We start from the raw sequence: 14,977 nt of genomic DNA, 5'->3' as shown, positions 1-14,977 counted from the left end.
ATATGGTTTGGGGGGTTACCGGAAAGCTTATACTAGGCTGGTCAAAAAAACGCAATAAATTATATGCGGAGTATCAGAAGAAGCGCGACTAAGTTGTAGCGAATGGGCTCCTAACAGATCCAGGAGGGAGAAATGGTATAGAACTACAGTACAACTAGCTTTTAGACATGCAGGGCGAAACTTCACAGCTGAATCCAAATGCAGTGGCTTCCAGAATGACATGGGCTGCAAAGGCAAAAGTAGACAAGAGTCATGGACGAGCAGTAAGGAGAGAGTAGCAAACAAGGAGATCTAATTTAACACCATATCCTGTTGATTCACGGGACGTCTGTGTCGAGGAGCTGGATACAGCCTTCAATAGGCTTAAGATGAATTGAGCTGCTGGTTTTGCCCATAGTTTCTCAGATCAATAGACCCGAAACAACGGCTAATCGAATTTTTCAATGAAATCTTGCGAAATGGCCATCTGTCTAAGTTATTAAATGAACTAAAGTGGTTGCTATTTTGAAACCTGGAAAGGAACTGAGCCATCAGATTAGCAACCAATTTCACTCATCAGCACACATAGCTGATGTGTCTGCAATACGGTCTAAAACGTTTGGCCACGCTGATGACTAGGTAATTCCCGCAAAGAATGTGAGCTTTACTACCAATGAGGAAACGCTCATGGGAGATAAAATTGTTCTTGGGAACTATTTTCACGAATGGGGGCTTCAATACAGAAGTTTGCTCTTTCCATCTGAGCAATCGAATGGATAACAGAGATAAAATAATAATAATAATAATAATAATAATAATAATAATAATAATAATAATAATAATAAGTGAATCGTGAGATTGGCCTCTCCGGCAATTCAAATCGTCCGCTAGTCCTACTGTTGTGTTCCATACTTCATATTCGTGAACTTCTGCTCGAAAAGATGAAACTTAAACAAAAAGATGTCGCTTCTTCTGGAAGTAGTTTGGACTTTAGTAAACAGAGGCTTGCGCTGCCATGTGTGCAGAGACATCATTGCACGAAGAAAATTTCTGATTCTGTAACGAGAAATACTTTTATGAATGTATTTCCACTCCTGCTAGTAAAGTGGCATCACATTATGTTTTCCCTCTCCTGGTATCCTGTTGACCAATCAGCGTTTTGGCTTCTTTTTCTCTCTGGAATGTTCCGCCCGATGGCTATTTAAGGGATGGGTTTCGCTGTCGAGAGTAAAACGTCCCCCTCAGCAGCTCTTGCAGTGTTTCTGCTGTCTGAGGTGGGGCCACCGTCAAGTTAGCTGTGGACTCCAAGTGAAGTGCAACCGCTGTGGTGGTGATCACCACTACACGGCCTGCGCAACACTTAAGGAGGCGCCGGTGTGCGCCAATTGCGCGGGGGGCCACCCGGCCTCCCACCGCAGTTGCCCAGTCTACAGGGCCATGGGAGGCCCGGCGCCATGACCCACCCCATTCCAGGAGGCCCCCGCCTCGGCGGGCTTGGCCTCATTCTCCGGGATCGGAGACTGGGTACGAGGTACCCCAAGGAGGTGGAGTCGTGCGACAGGCCCTAGTGGTACTCGACGCATGGCTCCGCAGCCGGCAAGGACCGCGCTAGTCCCAGCAGTGCCCAGACGGACTGATCCCCAGGCGATGGAATGGCGAGGAATTGGTTTATGTTTTGTGCATGTTACCTGTTCCTAACTAACACAACCTCTGGTCTTTTTCCAGCCCACATCCTTGCATGTGCTATCAAAAGATGTCAGGTTTTACATGTAGGCTCTTTCTTCTTTCTGCCTATGTGGTTTTTCCCTGACCCTTCAATACCATACTTCAACACCATATACCTAACACAAACTCTTGCCGTGGTAGCGAGTCTGACTCGGAAACCGGCAGATACTCCTTGTATCACTTCCCACTCCTCCCTGCTATCTCTTTCTTCTTCTTAGAAATAATAGCATGTCGGAGGCCATGTAGATTGAGTCGTTGGTCACGCGGGGGGAGCGGGCTTCGGGGGCCCCCCCGAAAAAAGAAAAAAAATCCTTGGTCGGTAGATGCAGAGTAGATCTCGTTCCGTAAGTGGCCACGGCTGGTCCGTGGTCCATCAGCTCTGCACTCTGACCCACTCTGACCGGCCAACCGAGCAGAGAAGGGGTGGCCACGGCTCTACGCCTCTGCATTCGGGAGACGGGACAGGGCTGACCTCATGGCTGGTCCCAACCGTCGGCTATCCTGAGAATGTTTTTTCGTGGTTTCCCATTCTCCTGTACTAAGGCGAATGCCAGGACAGTTCCTAGTATAGGCCACGGCCGCCAACCCCCTCACCTTCTCCGAGCATCTTTTTCACCGCCACAAATCTCCCAGCTTGAGAGACGGCGTCACCGTCTAAGAGGCCCGCCTTCCCCTTCAGGGGAGGAATGAAAACATTTTAGTAGTAGTAGCTCTTTTCCTTGTCTTGTGGAGCGACAGTACTATCTGAGTGGTGCTACTGAGAGGAAAGTTCCTCCGAGAAGGGGAGCGATGAGGTGGGGGTACGGCTAGCCCGGAAATGGACTGACAAGGTAGGAAGAATACCAGCTATGTGACTGTGTGATTTTATGGCCCCTTTTAAAATGAAATTTTCTGTTTTCGTTCAAAACTTAACTTTTGTAGGTAGGAACTTGTCTAGTTCTGTACTGTAATGTCGGCTCCTTTCTCGGTCTTTGGTCTTCTAATTTTAACCTGAGGGGTCTTTGTGAAATATGAGGTAGCACGAGTGTGGTAACCTCGTAAGCTTCCACTCAACTTTTTACTGAGTGGCTAAGTTTTCTGCTAACATTTAACATTTAAATTCTTGCTTTCGGCCCTTAAAACTTTCGCCCAGTTAGGGATTTAATGTAAACTTGTCATGAGTGCTTGTGGTAGCCTCCGTAGGCTACATTTTGTTCTCAGCCTAAATTCAACCGTTTCTTTTTCTGTTCCATTTCATGGTCATATAGTGTGGTCCTTCTGCTCCTGTTTACTTGGATCTCTCGATGCTTTTTCTTGTGCCTTTTCATGAAATAACGAGTGTACTTGCTTTTAGGCAACGGGTTATTTATTACCTCTTTATTGTGATATGACCTTCTTGGTCAAGTGGACAACTGGGTTGTGTTCCGACCCTTGTAATGATGCGAGGAACTACGGCTTCTTTACTTAATGTTACTAGAATAGTTTGGTCACTGTACAGGCCGGCCTAATCGTAACTGTGCATGATCTTATAATGGTTAAGATGAGCTGATTATTGTTACTAACATGAACCTAAGCTTCTATGCTTGTTTTTGCTAGAGGCTTCACCCCTATTAACTACGAGGTATTTGACACCTCGGATATTTGTACCCGTGAGTTACTATCTCTACCCGAGGTACTTTGGTGTAATGCTTCCAGAGATACTAAACTCTTCCTTTGGTATAAGTTATACAGAGTCATGTATATTTCATTATATGTTGTTGTTTGAGCCGTTAGCTCAACTGTTATATAGTTTATAGTAATTACTGTGTTATATTGATTTCGACTGAAAAGAGAAAGAAAATACACACTTTCCAAATTTTAACTTGATTTCATGAATGTTTTGCTGTCTACTTATTTAACCCTCGCGCTTCTTTCCCTATATACGCTACGGAAAACCCGATAATAATAATAATAATAATAATAATGTTTTTTTTACGTCCCACTCACTACTTTTACGGTTTTCATAGACATCGAGGTGCCGGAATTTTGTTTGGCAGGAGTTTCTTTACGTGCCAATAAATCTACCGCCACGAGGCTGACGTATTTGAGCACCTTCAAATACCATCGGAATGAGCGAGAATCGAGCCTGCCAAGTTGGGTTCAGAAGACCAGCGCTTCACGGTCCGAGCTATTCAGCCCGGCTAACAGAGGTCTCAGAGTGTTTTTTGACAATAGCCTTTTGCAACACAGTCAACATCCCAAGTCTTGGGGTGTCATCTTTCAAACGACTTCCGGTTAAGACTGCTGCAGAGCTCAGGTCTCGTAACAACATTCTTCAGAAACTGTGCAGAACAATATGGAGATGTGGCAAAACAATTTTTATACGTGAAAGGTCGATGTCCATATTTACAAGACTTAACGGCTGATCTCTGGAATCAACTCAGTGGCTTGCAGTTTCGAGCCATACCTTCCAGCACACCTTCGCAGGTACTCTGCTCTGATTAAGGAGTACTATAGCTACATCTAAATCAAGCCCTTCCTATTCATGCTCTCGAAAGTAATGCATACCACAACGGGCTACATTCGCGACATCTTCACGACATACCATCAGTCACGACAACTGCTCTTGGATTCGACTTACCCTGTAGGATATGGTCAGGCGCAGCCTGGACGAGGCGGTAAAGTTGTGCTCGGTTCACCCGAAAGGGCGAGGATTCGATTCCCCGTCAAGAAGTCGAAAATTTTAAGAAACGAGATGCACATGGCCTACATCAAAAATGAGTACCAGGTTAATTCCTGGGGGCAGAGGCGGCCGGGCGTATAGCTAATCACCCTACTCCACTAAGTGCCGAGGCTACGGATAGTAGAAGCCTTTACCTTTCACCCCTCTCGGAGATGACTTTGCTTTTTGCTTTGTTTGTAGGATATGGTCAAGATCAATTATTAGGACCAACTTGAGAGTATGTGCAGATCTGTTCAAATGGAACAAGTTACCCTCTCCACAGCGTGATTGTGGTGCGGTAGACAGACGCCCCTACAGCCTACGGAGGAGAAAAGTCTGTTTTTAATGTTCCGGTTCTTCCATCATTGTTCTACACTGGCGAAAAATGAAATCCAAACACCAAGAAGGAGTTGTGGTAGATAAAGGAAATTCGGAAGGCATGTTTGCACATCTGAAAGATGACGCCTATTCAGATTTGCGCGCTAGTCGACGAAGAGTGGTGCCATTTCTCTTAATGAAAGAAAAGGATCAAAAGTTATTCTACTAATCATTCTCATCCTACTACTACAAATACACAACATCTAGTACACAAACACGTTGCCTGCGAACCTTGCCCTCATAGCGACAATAAACTCTGACGATGTCGTACTGGTGGTTCTACAATATCCAGCAGGACGAATGTGAACTTCCCGAAATGAAATTGCCAAGCGACAACTTGATAATGTTTCTGATAATTTGACTTAATCATCTGACAGTCTCAGTAAGTGATAAATTTATCTTGTTGTAAGTCAAGCATGTGATAAAATTGGGTACCAGTACATTATAAAGTCAGTTGCAGTAAGTTTAAACCACACCAAAAGGAGCCGAGCGAACTGACATTTCGATTATCAGGGACAGCAGGGGCGTAACGTTACGGCCTTGAGCGCCTGCAATTCAGACGGGCCCGGGCCTTTAAGGGCCTCCGCAGACTCCTCGCAAAAAAAAAAAAAAAAAAAAAAATTCTAATGCCAGTTTTGTAGAATCAATATAAACAGTTTGTTTTACAATTTGTACGTAGAGGAATTGCCATTTGGTTGCACCTAGCTGGAGTTATTATAATTGTGATGAGCGAACCACATCGCAGCTGTGAAAAATTCTTGCCCTTGCCGTCTTTAGCAACACCGCGGCGCGTTCTTCACACAAGTCCTGAACCAAATTATTTAAAAATAATTGCAGCAGTGAAAACTGATACGAAAATATCAATTTTCGTTAGAAAATTATACTTTCTTCATGTGTAGTGCACCTGATAACGTATTATGCACAAATTTTGCTGAAATTATTTATTCGACAACAATGTATAACGCTAAGAAGAGATAGGTTAAGTCAGGTGTACTCAGTCAAGTGAGTTTCCACTCTCTGCGCGAAAGATCAGTTGTGCTGTTTGATATTTTTCAAACTTTACTTGAACAGTTTTGAATTAATTTTGTTTGTATATTTTTCTGTGTTGTAATCGAATAACTTATTATAACTGAGACTTCGGTATCGATTACAGAGTACAGTTCCTTAGTTACTGAAAAATGAAACCAATTTTTAGTACGAACAAGTGTCGCATAGTTTAGCAGCTTAGTCGTTAAACCACAGAGCCAGCCAAATAAACGCTATTAAACATTCTTCTTCTTCTTCTTTATCCCGCTTGATTGCAGAGTTTGCTACTGTGCCCTTTCTCTTCCACTTGATGCGGTCTTGTGCATCTTTAGGAGAGACTTTCTCCACATGCATGTCCTCCCACAGCTTGTCGAGTTTGTGCTTCTTTGGTCACCCTCGTGATCTGCGGCCCTCAGGACTTAATTGTATTGTCCTTCTAGCAACTGAAGAACCGTTTCTGCGTAGCACGTGGCCATACCATCGCAAACGATTCTCTCGCATTTTCTCAGGGATTGGGGCCACACCAAATGCCATCCGAACATCCTCATGTGTGATGTGATCCAGTCTAGTGAGTCATATTGGCCAGCGAAGCATCTTCATCTCCATGACATGCAGCTGTTGTTCGTGTCTCCTTGTAACTGGCCAACACTTCATGGCTAAATGGTTAGCGCGCTGGCCTTTGGTCACAGGGGTTCCGGGGTCGATTCCCGGCGGGGTCGGGAATTTTAACTATCATTGGTTAATTTCCCTGGCACGGGGGCTGCGTGTATGTGTTGTCTTCATCATCATTTCATTCTCATCACGACATGCAGGTAGCCTACGGGCGTCAAATCAAAAGACCTGCACCTGGGGAGCAGAATCCGTCCTGGAATCTCCCGGCACTAAAAGCCATACGCCATTTCATTTTTACTGGCCAACACTCGGTTCCATACAGTGCCACTGGACTAATAATGGTTCTATAGATTTCGGATTTCAGATACATTGGCACCCTCCGATCAAAAAGGACTCCTGTGACTTGACGCCACATCATCCAGGCAACGTTGATTCTGCTTCGGACTTCTGGGAGCGTGTCACCCTCCAATTGGATAAGTGATCCCAGATATTTGAGCATTATTTTTAATAACGTTACAATAGTGAAAAATCCGTTTGTCTACGGTATATAATTTGACAAAATTACTGCATATTATCTACCAGCTGTGATTAAAGTTATATTAGTTATTCGCAAGTTTATTTAATGGGGCCCGAATGTTTATTTTTGCAGGTGGAACCGTATCACACCGGTTACGCCCCTGGTTAACAGCCGTCTTCTAGTGCTTCCATGCGGCATATTCACAAGAATACAATGGAATAATAGAATGCATCATATAATTCGTTTAATTACAAGATCAATATTAGTAACTATAATAGTTAAACTATCAGTAACTCACCGACAGCAGATAACCGTCTTCAAGCCTCATGTTTTGTAGCGCCACAACTCACCTAGAGAAAAGGAGAAACAAAATTAATTAGAATATAAAGCAGTACACGAGACGATCTCTAAACACCTTTGCCTTTTAAAATTAACTCCTGAGAATCCAGCTTTTCGAAGGAGTTATCCAGAGATTATCAAAGAGCGAATAATTCACTCACAATCATTTCTAACTTCTAAAGAGTCCGAGCATTACCAAGTAGCTTCCTAGACGGAAACCACTGTCGCCATTGTCATACTGAGACAGAAACTCTTGTCACACGTAAGGAACTTCATATTATTTGTCCGTATTGAACTGAGATCACAATTGATTTAAAAATCTAGCAAGTTCCACCTTTTTCAATAAAAAATACAATGTTGTTGGATGGTTTTTACAACATTATATTTTATTACAGAACTAGTTTCGATGTTCATTTAGACACCATCATCAGCTGCATAGTAAGTGAAAAACTTGGCGATATAAACAATGAACAATAACAACATATTGCTATACCTAACTCCTTAATATCTATATTATGCTAGGTTAAAAACTCTAATTTGTAACAAGAAAACCTTGTAAGTCAAAAATATAAAATCTCTGAGTGATGGGTTGTCTTCAAATTCCGTAATGGCTATTATTCTATACACTCGTAAATGTCGGATTCATACACGATCTTAAAATTGAGGAATTAAAGTTGAATACAGTCCTTTAATGTTAAAATGTTCATTTCAAATATACGTTGTTAGCCATTTGTTGGATAAAAATTCGTTCTGTACAATAAAATTATTAAACTGCGCCGTCTTCTTAACTTTGTTGGTGTTCAGAAACGTAGTTTTTATGCTGTAAATATAATGGCTGGAACTGTGATTTTGATTTACCCTAAAGTTATTAGGCGGGCATAGCTTCTCAGTTCAATGCAACCCTGTAATGATGAAAGCCCAATGTTAATATAAAAGCAAGAAAAATTGATGAAGACCTGATTGAATCAAAATTTTGATGAGGCCGACTCACCTTCTACGGCTGTATATTTCGCGTGACGACTGCAGCACAACGAGTGTCTGCTCGTATCGTGTGCTATGTGATGAAGCGCTACGGAGGGGGAAGTAGGGGCGGCAAGGGGGATGTTTCTAGAACGTTGACGATGTAGGAGAGGGTCCGGGGGGCGTTGTGGACGAAGACCGTAGTACGAAAAACTGTTTCGTAGAATTCGAAAGACGTTCGAATTTTCTGGAATTCTTAGCTTGTTAAGTAATAGAATCAAGCAATCGTATAATACTTTGGGTTTCTCCGAAATTTCATTCAGATTAAGGTTAGCGTTATAATGCTGGTCTGGATGTATTAGACACGCTTCCGTAATGTCAAGCCTCGGTCCCTTAGCTGGTGTTTCCATGATCTCAAGATCTTTATCTATATCTGTCAATTTATGTTTGTACTCATGGATATTCTGGCCTATGGCTGAAAATCTATTATATTTTACAGCGTTAAGGTGTTCTTGATACCTGACATTAAAGCTACGTCCAGTTTGCCCTATATATCCGCTTCCACAGTCGCTACATTCGAACCTATATACACCTGATTTAGAGTATGGATTGACTTTATTAACAGCTGAAGCATTATGTAAAACTACTGTACTTCTGTTATCTGTCTTGAACGCAATGCTAATATTATGTTTCTTGAAAACATTTGTAATTCTATAAACTTCTTTATTAAACGTGAAGGTCGCAATTCCTTTTACTTCTGGTTTATCTTTAGTCAGGTTCGTTGGAGGGCGATATTTAAATTTACTTATTATTCGCTCTATAAAATTCCCTTTAAAACCGTATGCTAAATCCGCGATTCACCAAGCTGTTATAGGTCGCGCATTTGTGAGCTAAGGGGTGTATTGAATCCTGTCGTATTGTGACTGAAGTTTGTGTGGGCTTTCTGTAAATAAATCCATAAAGAATTCCGTGGAATTAATTAAAGAATGAAGTAAATTTCGATTATAGGATCACCATACAATACATTCTTTTGATGTAGTAAACATGCTTCCAAACATCATAACTAATAAACTGCTTCCTATCATTGCCAAAGTCCGACTCGTTGGCTGAACGGTCAGCATACTGGCCTTCAGTTCAGAGGGTCCCGGGTTCGATTCCCGGCCGGGTCGGGGATTTTAACCTTAATTGGTTAATTCCAATGGCAGGGGGGCTGGGTGTATGTGTTGTCTTCATCATCATTTCATCCTCATCACGACGCGCAGGTCGCCTACGGGGGTCTAATAGAAAGACCTGCACCTGGCGAGCCGAACCCGTCCTGGGATATCCCGGCACTAAAAGCCATACGACATTTCATTTTTCATTGCAAAAAATTTGAAGAAATACAGTCACCTAAGCAATTTTGAAATCGAAGACTTTATGACGATTTTAAAATTGCTGGTCAATAACAACTATTTCACTTTTGACAAGATCATTTATAAACAGGATGGCCTTGCAATGGGGTCTCCGGCCTCAGGAATTTTGGCAGACATTTATTTAGATTTTTTAGAAGATACGCACATAATTAAATGACAACTTTAAGAATGTTCTATTTTGGTCCAGGTACGTAGACAATGTTTTTGTTATTCTGGATGAACGCATAACCAACGCCTCTACTACTCTTAATAATCTTAATACAACAGATACTGATATAAAATTTACTTTGGAATCCGAAATAGAAAAATCCTTTAATTATCTGTACCTAAAGATCAATAGGCACGCCTCTTCATTTCCTTTTAGCATTTACAGAAAGCCCACACAAACTTCAGTCACAATACGACAGGATTCAATACACCCCTTAGCTCACAAATGCGCGACCTTTAACAGCTTGGTGAATCGCGGATTTAGCATACGGTTTTAAAGGGAATTTTATAGTGTAAAAGTAAATTTAAATATCACCCTCACACGAACCTGACTAAAGATAAACCAGAAGTAAAAGAAATTGCGACCTTCACGTTTAATAAAGAAGTTTATAGAATTACAAATGTTTTCAAGAAACGTAATATTAGCATTGCGTTCAAGACAGATAACAGAAGTACAGTAGTTTTACATAATGCTTCAGCTGTTAATAAAGTCAATCCATACTCTAAATCAGGTGTATATAGGTTCGAATGTAGCGACTGTGGGAGCGGATATATAGGGCAAACTGGACGTAGCTTTAATGTCAGGTATCAAGAGCACCTTACCGCTGCAAAATATAATAGATTTTCAGCCGTAGGCCAGAATATCCATGAGTACAAACATAAATTGACAGATATAGATAAAGATCTTGAGATCATGGAAACACTAGCTAAGGGACCGAGGCTTGACATTACGGAAGCGTGTCTAATACATCCAGACCAGCATTATAACGCTAACCTTAATCTGAATGAAATTTCGGAGGAACCCAAAGTATTATACGATTGCTTGATTCTATTACTTAACAAGCTAAGAATTCCAGAAAATTCGAACGTCTTTCGAATTCTACGAAACAGTTTTTCGTACTACGGTCTTCGTCCACAACGCCCCCCGGACCCTCTCCTACATCGTCAACGTTCTAGAAACATCCCCCTTGCCGCCCCTACTTCCCCCTCCGTAGCGCTTCATCACATAGCACACGATACGAGCAGACACTCGTTGTGCTGCAGTCGTCACGCGAAATATACAGCCGTAGAAGGTGAGTCGGCCTCATCAAAATTTTGATTCAATCAGGTCTTCATCAATTTTTGTTGTTTTTATACTAACATTGGGCTTTCATCGTTACAGGGTTGCATTGAACTGAGAAGCTATGCCCGCCTAATAACTTTAGGGTAAATCAAAATCACAGTTCCAGCCATTATATTTACAGCATAAAAACTACGTTTCTGAACACCAACAAAGTTAAGAAGACGGCGCAGTTTAATAATTTTATTGTACACAACGAGTTTTTATCCAACAAATGGCTAACAACGTATATATGAAATGAACATTTTAACATTAAAGGACTGTATACAACTTTAATTCCTCGATTTTAAGATCGTATATGAACCCGACATTTACGAGTGTATAGAATAATAGCTATTACGGAATTTGAAGACAACCCATCACTCAGAGATTTTATATTTTTGACTTACAAGGTTTTTCTTGTTACAAATTAGAGTTTTTAACCTAGCATAATGTAGATATTAAGGAGTTAAGTATAGCAATATGTTGTTATTGTTCATTGTTTATATCGCCAAGTTTTTTCAGTTACTATGCACCTGATGATGGTGTCTAAATGAACACCGAAACCAGTTCTGTAATAAAATATATGTTGTAAAAACCATCCAACAACATTGTATTTTGTATTGAAAAAGGTGGAACTTGCTTGATTTTTAAATCAACAGAAACTCTTGCACACTTCTTTGGATGCCTTTAAATATAATGAAGCACGTACAAATGCCCGACATCATTGTATTCGAACCATGATCTCTGATGCCTTGATAACGTCAACACGAAGTATACGAGGAAGTACATGGACTTATGCTCAATGGATCCTTTGAGCGTATACACAGTATGTGACAGCCATTTCAACAGGTACGATTCATGTATTTGTAATATACCCTACTGTTAGAATAGATGTTTCTGAAGTCCAAGGTTGATCACAACAATAAAGTGCCACGCTAACGAACCCACAAATTTCGAACTGTAAAGAAAACCTTTAGTTAATATCTATAGAAGTAGTGGGCCAGATTTGCACATTTCAGTTAGCTGTTCAGATAGGATAATCATTTTATGAACTTTGTGGTCTTGGTGTCTGTTGCCTGAACCGCCACTGCTGAGTACGTACGACAAGCAGTAATTTCGTGTCGATATCAGGCTGTATGAATACTATGTCCCCCACTGCAGAGTTCAGAGACGCCAACACCTTTCTAGCCACAGCAATATTACTGCAATGCGGGTATTATATACCATAAGCTTATATTGCAGATTGTGCCTTTGCTGGCGAGACCAATTATTTACAGTTCACTTTGTCTTCTGGTATGAGCTGGAAAAAATATGTTACTTTCATTGATACGTCTAAGTGTCATCCTTAACAGTGGCAATATGAAGCGTCTAAGGTATAAGCGATGCTAATTATGCCATTCCGTATACAGCCAGTCCCTGTTATCAATTGTGTAAAATTATAGCTCATAGGGTCGGTTGGTACATGCATTTAAGTGGGCTTGGCAGGCAGATACATATACACTAAATGACCAAAAGTCATGGGAAGACAGTGAATGCGATGTTAATAACGAGTAGCTCCTCCGCGAGCCTTCAAAACGGCAGCACTACGGCGAGGAATCGACTCTACAAGGTGTTGGAATCGTTCTGGAGGAGTGTGCACCCACTCATCTTGGACTGCTACCCGCTATTGGTCTTGTGTAGTTGGCGCGGGATTCATGAAGCGTACACCAGCATTGACAGCATCCATAATGCTTGATTGGATTAAGATCGGCGGATGTGGAGGGTCAATCCATGGTCGTAACTTCACTGGAATGCCTCTCCAACCATTTGTGTGCCACCACAGAGCGTTGACTTGGCGCACTGTCCTCTTGAAACATGGCATCTCCATCAGGGTACTCTAGGACCAGAAAGGGATGCAGATGGTCTGAAAGAATGGCCACATAACGTGCACCTGCCACCATCCCTGCAGTCGGACAATTGCGACAAGGAGCCACCTCCCGCCTGGACACAACCTTGTTGACCCGCAGGATCTATAGCTTCATGGGGCATACGCCACACTCTCACGCGCCCATCAGCTCGATACAACTGGAACCGGGATTCATCGGACCACAACACACGCCGCCACTGTTTCATGGTCCATTTCCGATGCTCGTAGAGCTCTGTGTCGAGGTGTCAGCGAAGAGATGCGAGTTGGTCGTCGGCTGATGAAGCCTATGCGGTGCAATTACCTCATTACATCCCTGGTAGAAATAGGTTCCGGACTCCCAATACTCAACTGAGCGGTGATCTACTTCACAGTAGCCCGTCGAGCGTCCAGTATGGTTCTGCAGAGACGACCTGATGTCCGTTCGTTAAACACCTGTGGTCTTACCCTGTGGCGGTTTACGCGGGTGGTAACATCCCTCTGCGATATTGAAGATCCACCCTCGACACTGTTCACCTCGGAAACCCGAATTCGCGTGTAATCTCCGCAATGCTATGACCCATGCACCGTGCGCCGATGATCATCCCACGTTCAAAGTCGGTTAACTCGCGACGTGTTGTCATCTTCACGACACTGGTGTCTGTGACAAACTGTTCAGCTACGCTGCAGATAGCCGAAACGCTAAGGGGCCATACACGGGACATTTTCTAACGGGACACCCCTTCCCGTGACTTTTGGCCACTCATTGTATAATAGCAAATCCCGGCTCGGCGAGGAAAGCAAGGGGAAACTGCTTAAGTCCTCATTTCCTATGTAAGCCTCTTTAGCGACGCTTAAACACTCTGTGACAGTTGATGGCAGAGTTATTCAGGATCCAACCAGTCTTCGGTCTTGAGTACTCAAAACATACATACATACATACATACATACATACATACATACATACATACATACATACATACATACATACATACATATCGTAGATTCATTCTAATGTATTTGTATGTCCAACGCTTGCCCCGTTTCACAACGGGGTCGGTTATGAAATGAGATGAATCTTCGTGGCGAGTTTTTACGACCGGATGCCCTTCCTGACGTCGACCTCATCAGAAGAGTTAATGAGATTAAATGAATGGCGTGATATATTCACTCTAATAATAATAGATTTATTACACACAATGCGCATAGATTGATTACAGTAAAAAGTTTGGCTGTCAATACCAGTTATCGTCTTTAGCATAATGGGAGGTTGGCAGGGTTCTTTCCACTCGAACAGGTGGTATAATGAGCAGCATAGTCCGCAGATTTCCCACATGAATTCACTGGGCACTTGATGATAGCCTTCTCTAACACAGATGCAATAGTGAAAACCATGTCTTGCTCCTCGCGTGTATAGATGTCTCAGCTCGCAGTTGGCTGTTTTCCATTCCTCGTTGATCACGGCTGGGAAGCGGAAAAACTCTGAACCTATTTCTGCTGTTTTCTGTAATCATTCTTCTGTTTACTGGCTAGGGTAGGCATCAACTTGTAAGCGGTCATCAGGTCCTCTATAGCTCCCTCTGCAGGTCAGTGGTAAAGTGTCGGCCTCCGGCTCCCAAGATAGTGGGTTCAGACCCGGCAGAGCTAGTCGAATGTTTGAAGGGTGGAAAAAGTCCATTCAACACTCCATGTCGTACGATGTTGGCATATAAAATATCTCTGGTGACACATTTCGTGTTCATCCGAGAGGATTCATTAAAACTCAGTCATAGACGCCCAAGAGAGGTTCGGTTTACTCTGCCATCTAGTAGGCCTAGAGAAAAACGGAACGTCGAAATTGACGACCAAGCCGACAGACGGCTCAAATGCAAATGCTTGCACACGGTAGCTGAGGCCATACGATTATTATTATTATTATTTCCTCTATGAAAGATGCAGTTTTACCGAGCGAGTGGCCGCGTGGTTTGGGGCACGTAGCTGTCAGCTTGTATTCGGAAGATATTGGGGTCGAATCCCAATATCGGCAGCCCTGAAGATGGTATTCCGTGGTTTTCCATTTTCACACAAGGCAAATCCTACAGCTGTACTTTAAGTAAGGCGATGGCCGCTTCCTTCCCGCTCCTAGCCCTTTCCTATCCCATCGTCGCCATAATACCTA

General features: G+C 42.5%; 1 protein-coding gene across 3 annotated transcripts in view; it reads right to left on the bottom strand.

Moving 5' to 3' along the window:
* Positions 1 to 14,977, bottom strand: part of RhoBTB (Rho-related BTB domain containing) — a 591,168-nt gene that overhangs the window by 431,420 nt on the left and 144,771 nt on the right. The window contains exon 1 of one of the 3 annotated variants that reach the window (XM_067156998.2): positions 7,216 to 7,240. The exons of the other annotated variants lie outside the window; for them this stretch is intronic. The gene's annotated coding sequence lies outside the window, so the exon portion shown is untranslated. Of the gene's footprint in view, positions 1 to 7,215; positions 7,241 to 14,977 lie in introns of those variants that run through there. 3 annotated transcript variants of the gene reach the window in all.

Source organism: Anabrus simplex, chromosome 1 (genome assembly GCF_040414725.1).
Source record: "Anabrus simplex isolate iqAnaSimp1 chromosome 1, ASM4041472v1, whole genome shotgun sequence".
Lineage (NCBI taxonomy): Eukaryota > Metazoa > Arthropoda > Insecta > Orthoptera > Tettigoniidae > Anabrus > Anabrus simplex.
Note: the sequence above shows the minus strand (reverse complement) of the source record. Positions and strands in the feature narration are given on the sequence as shown.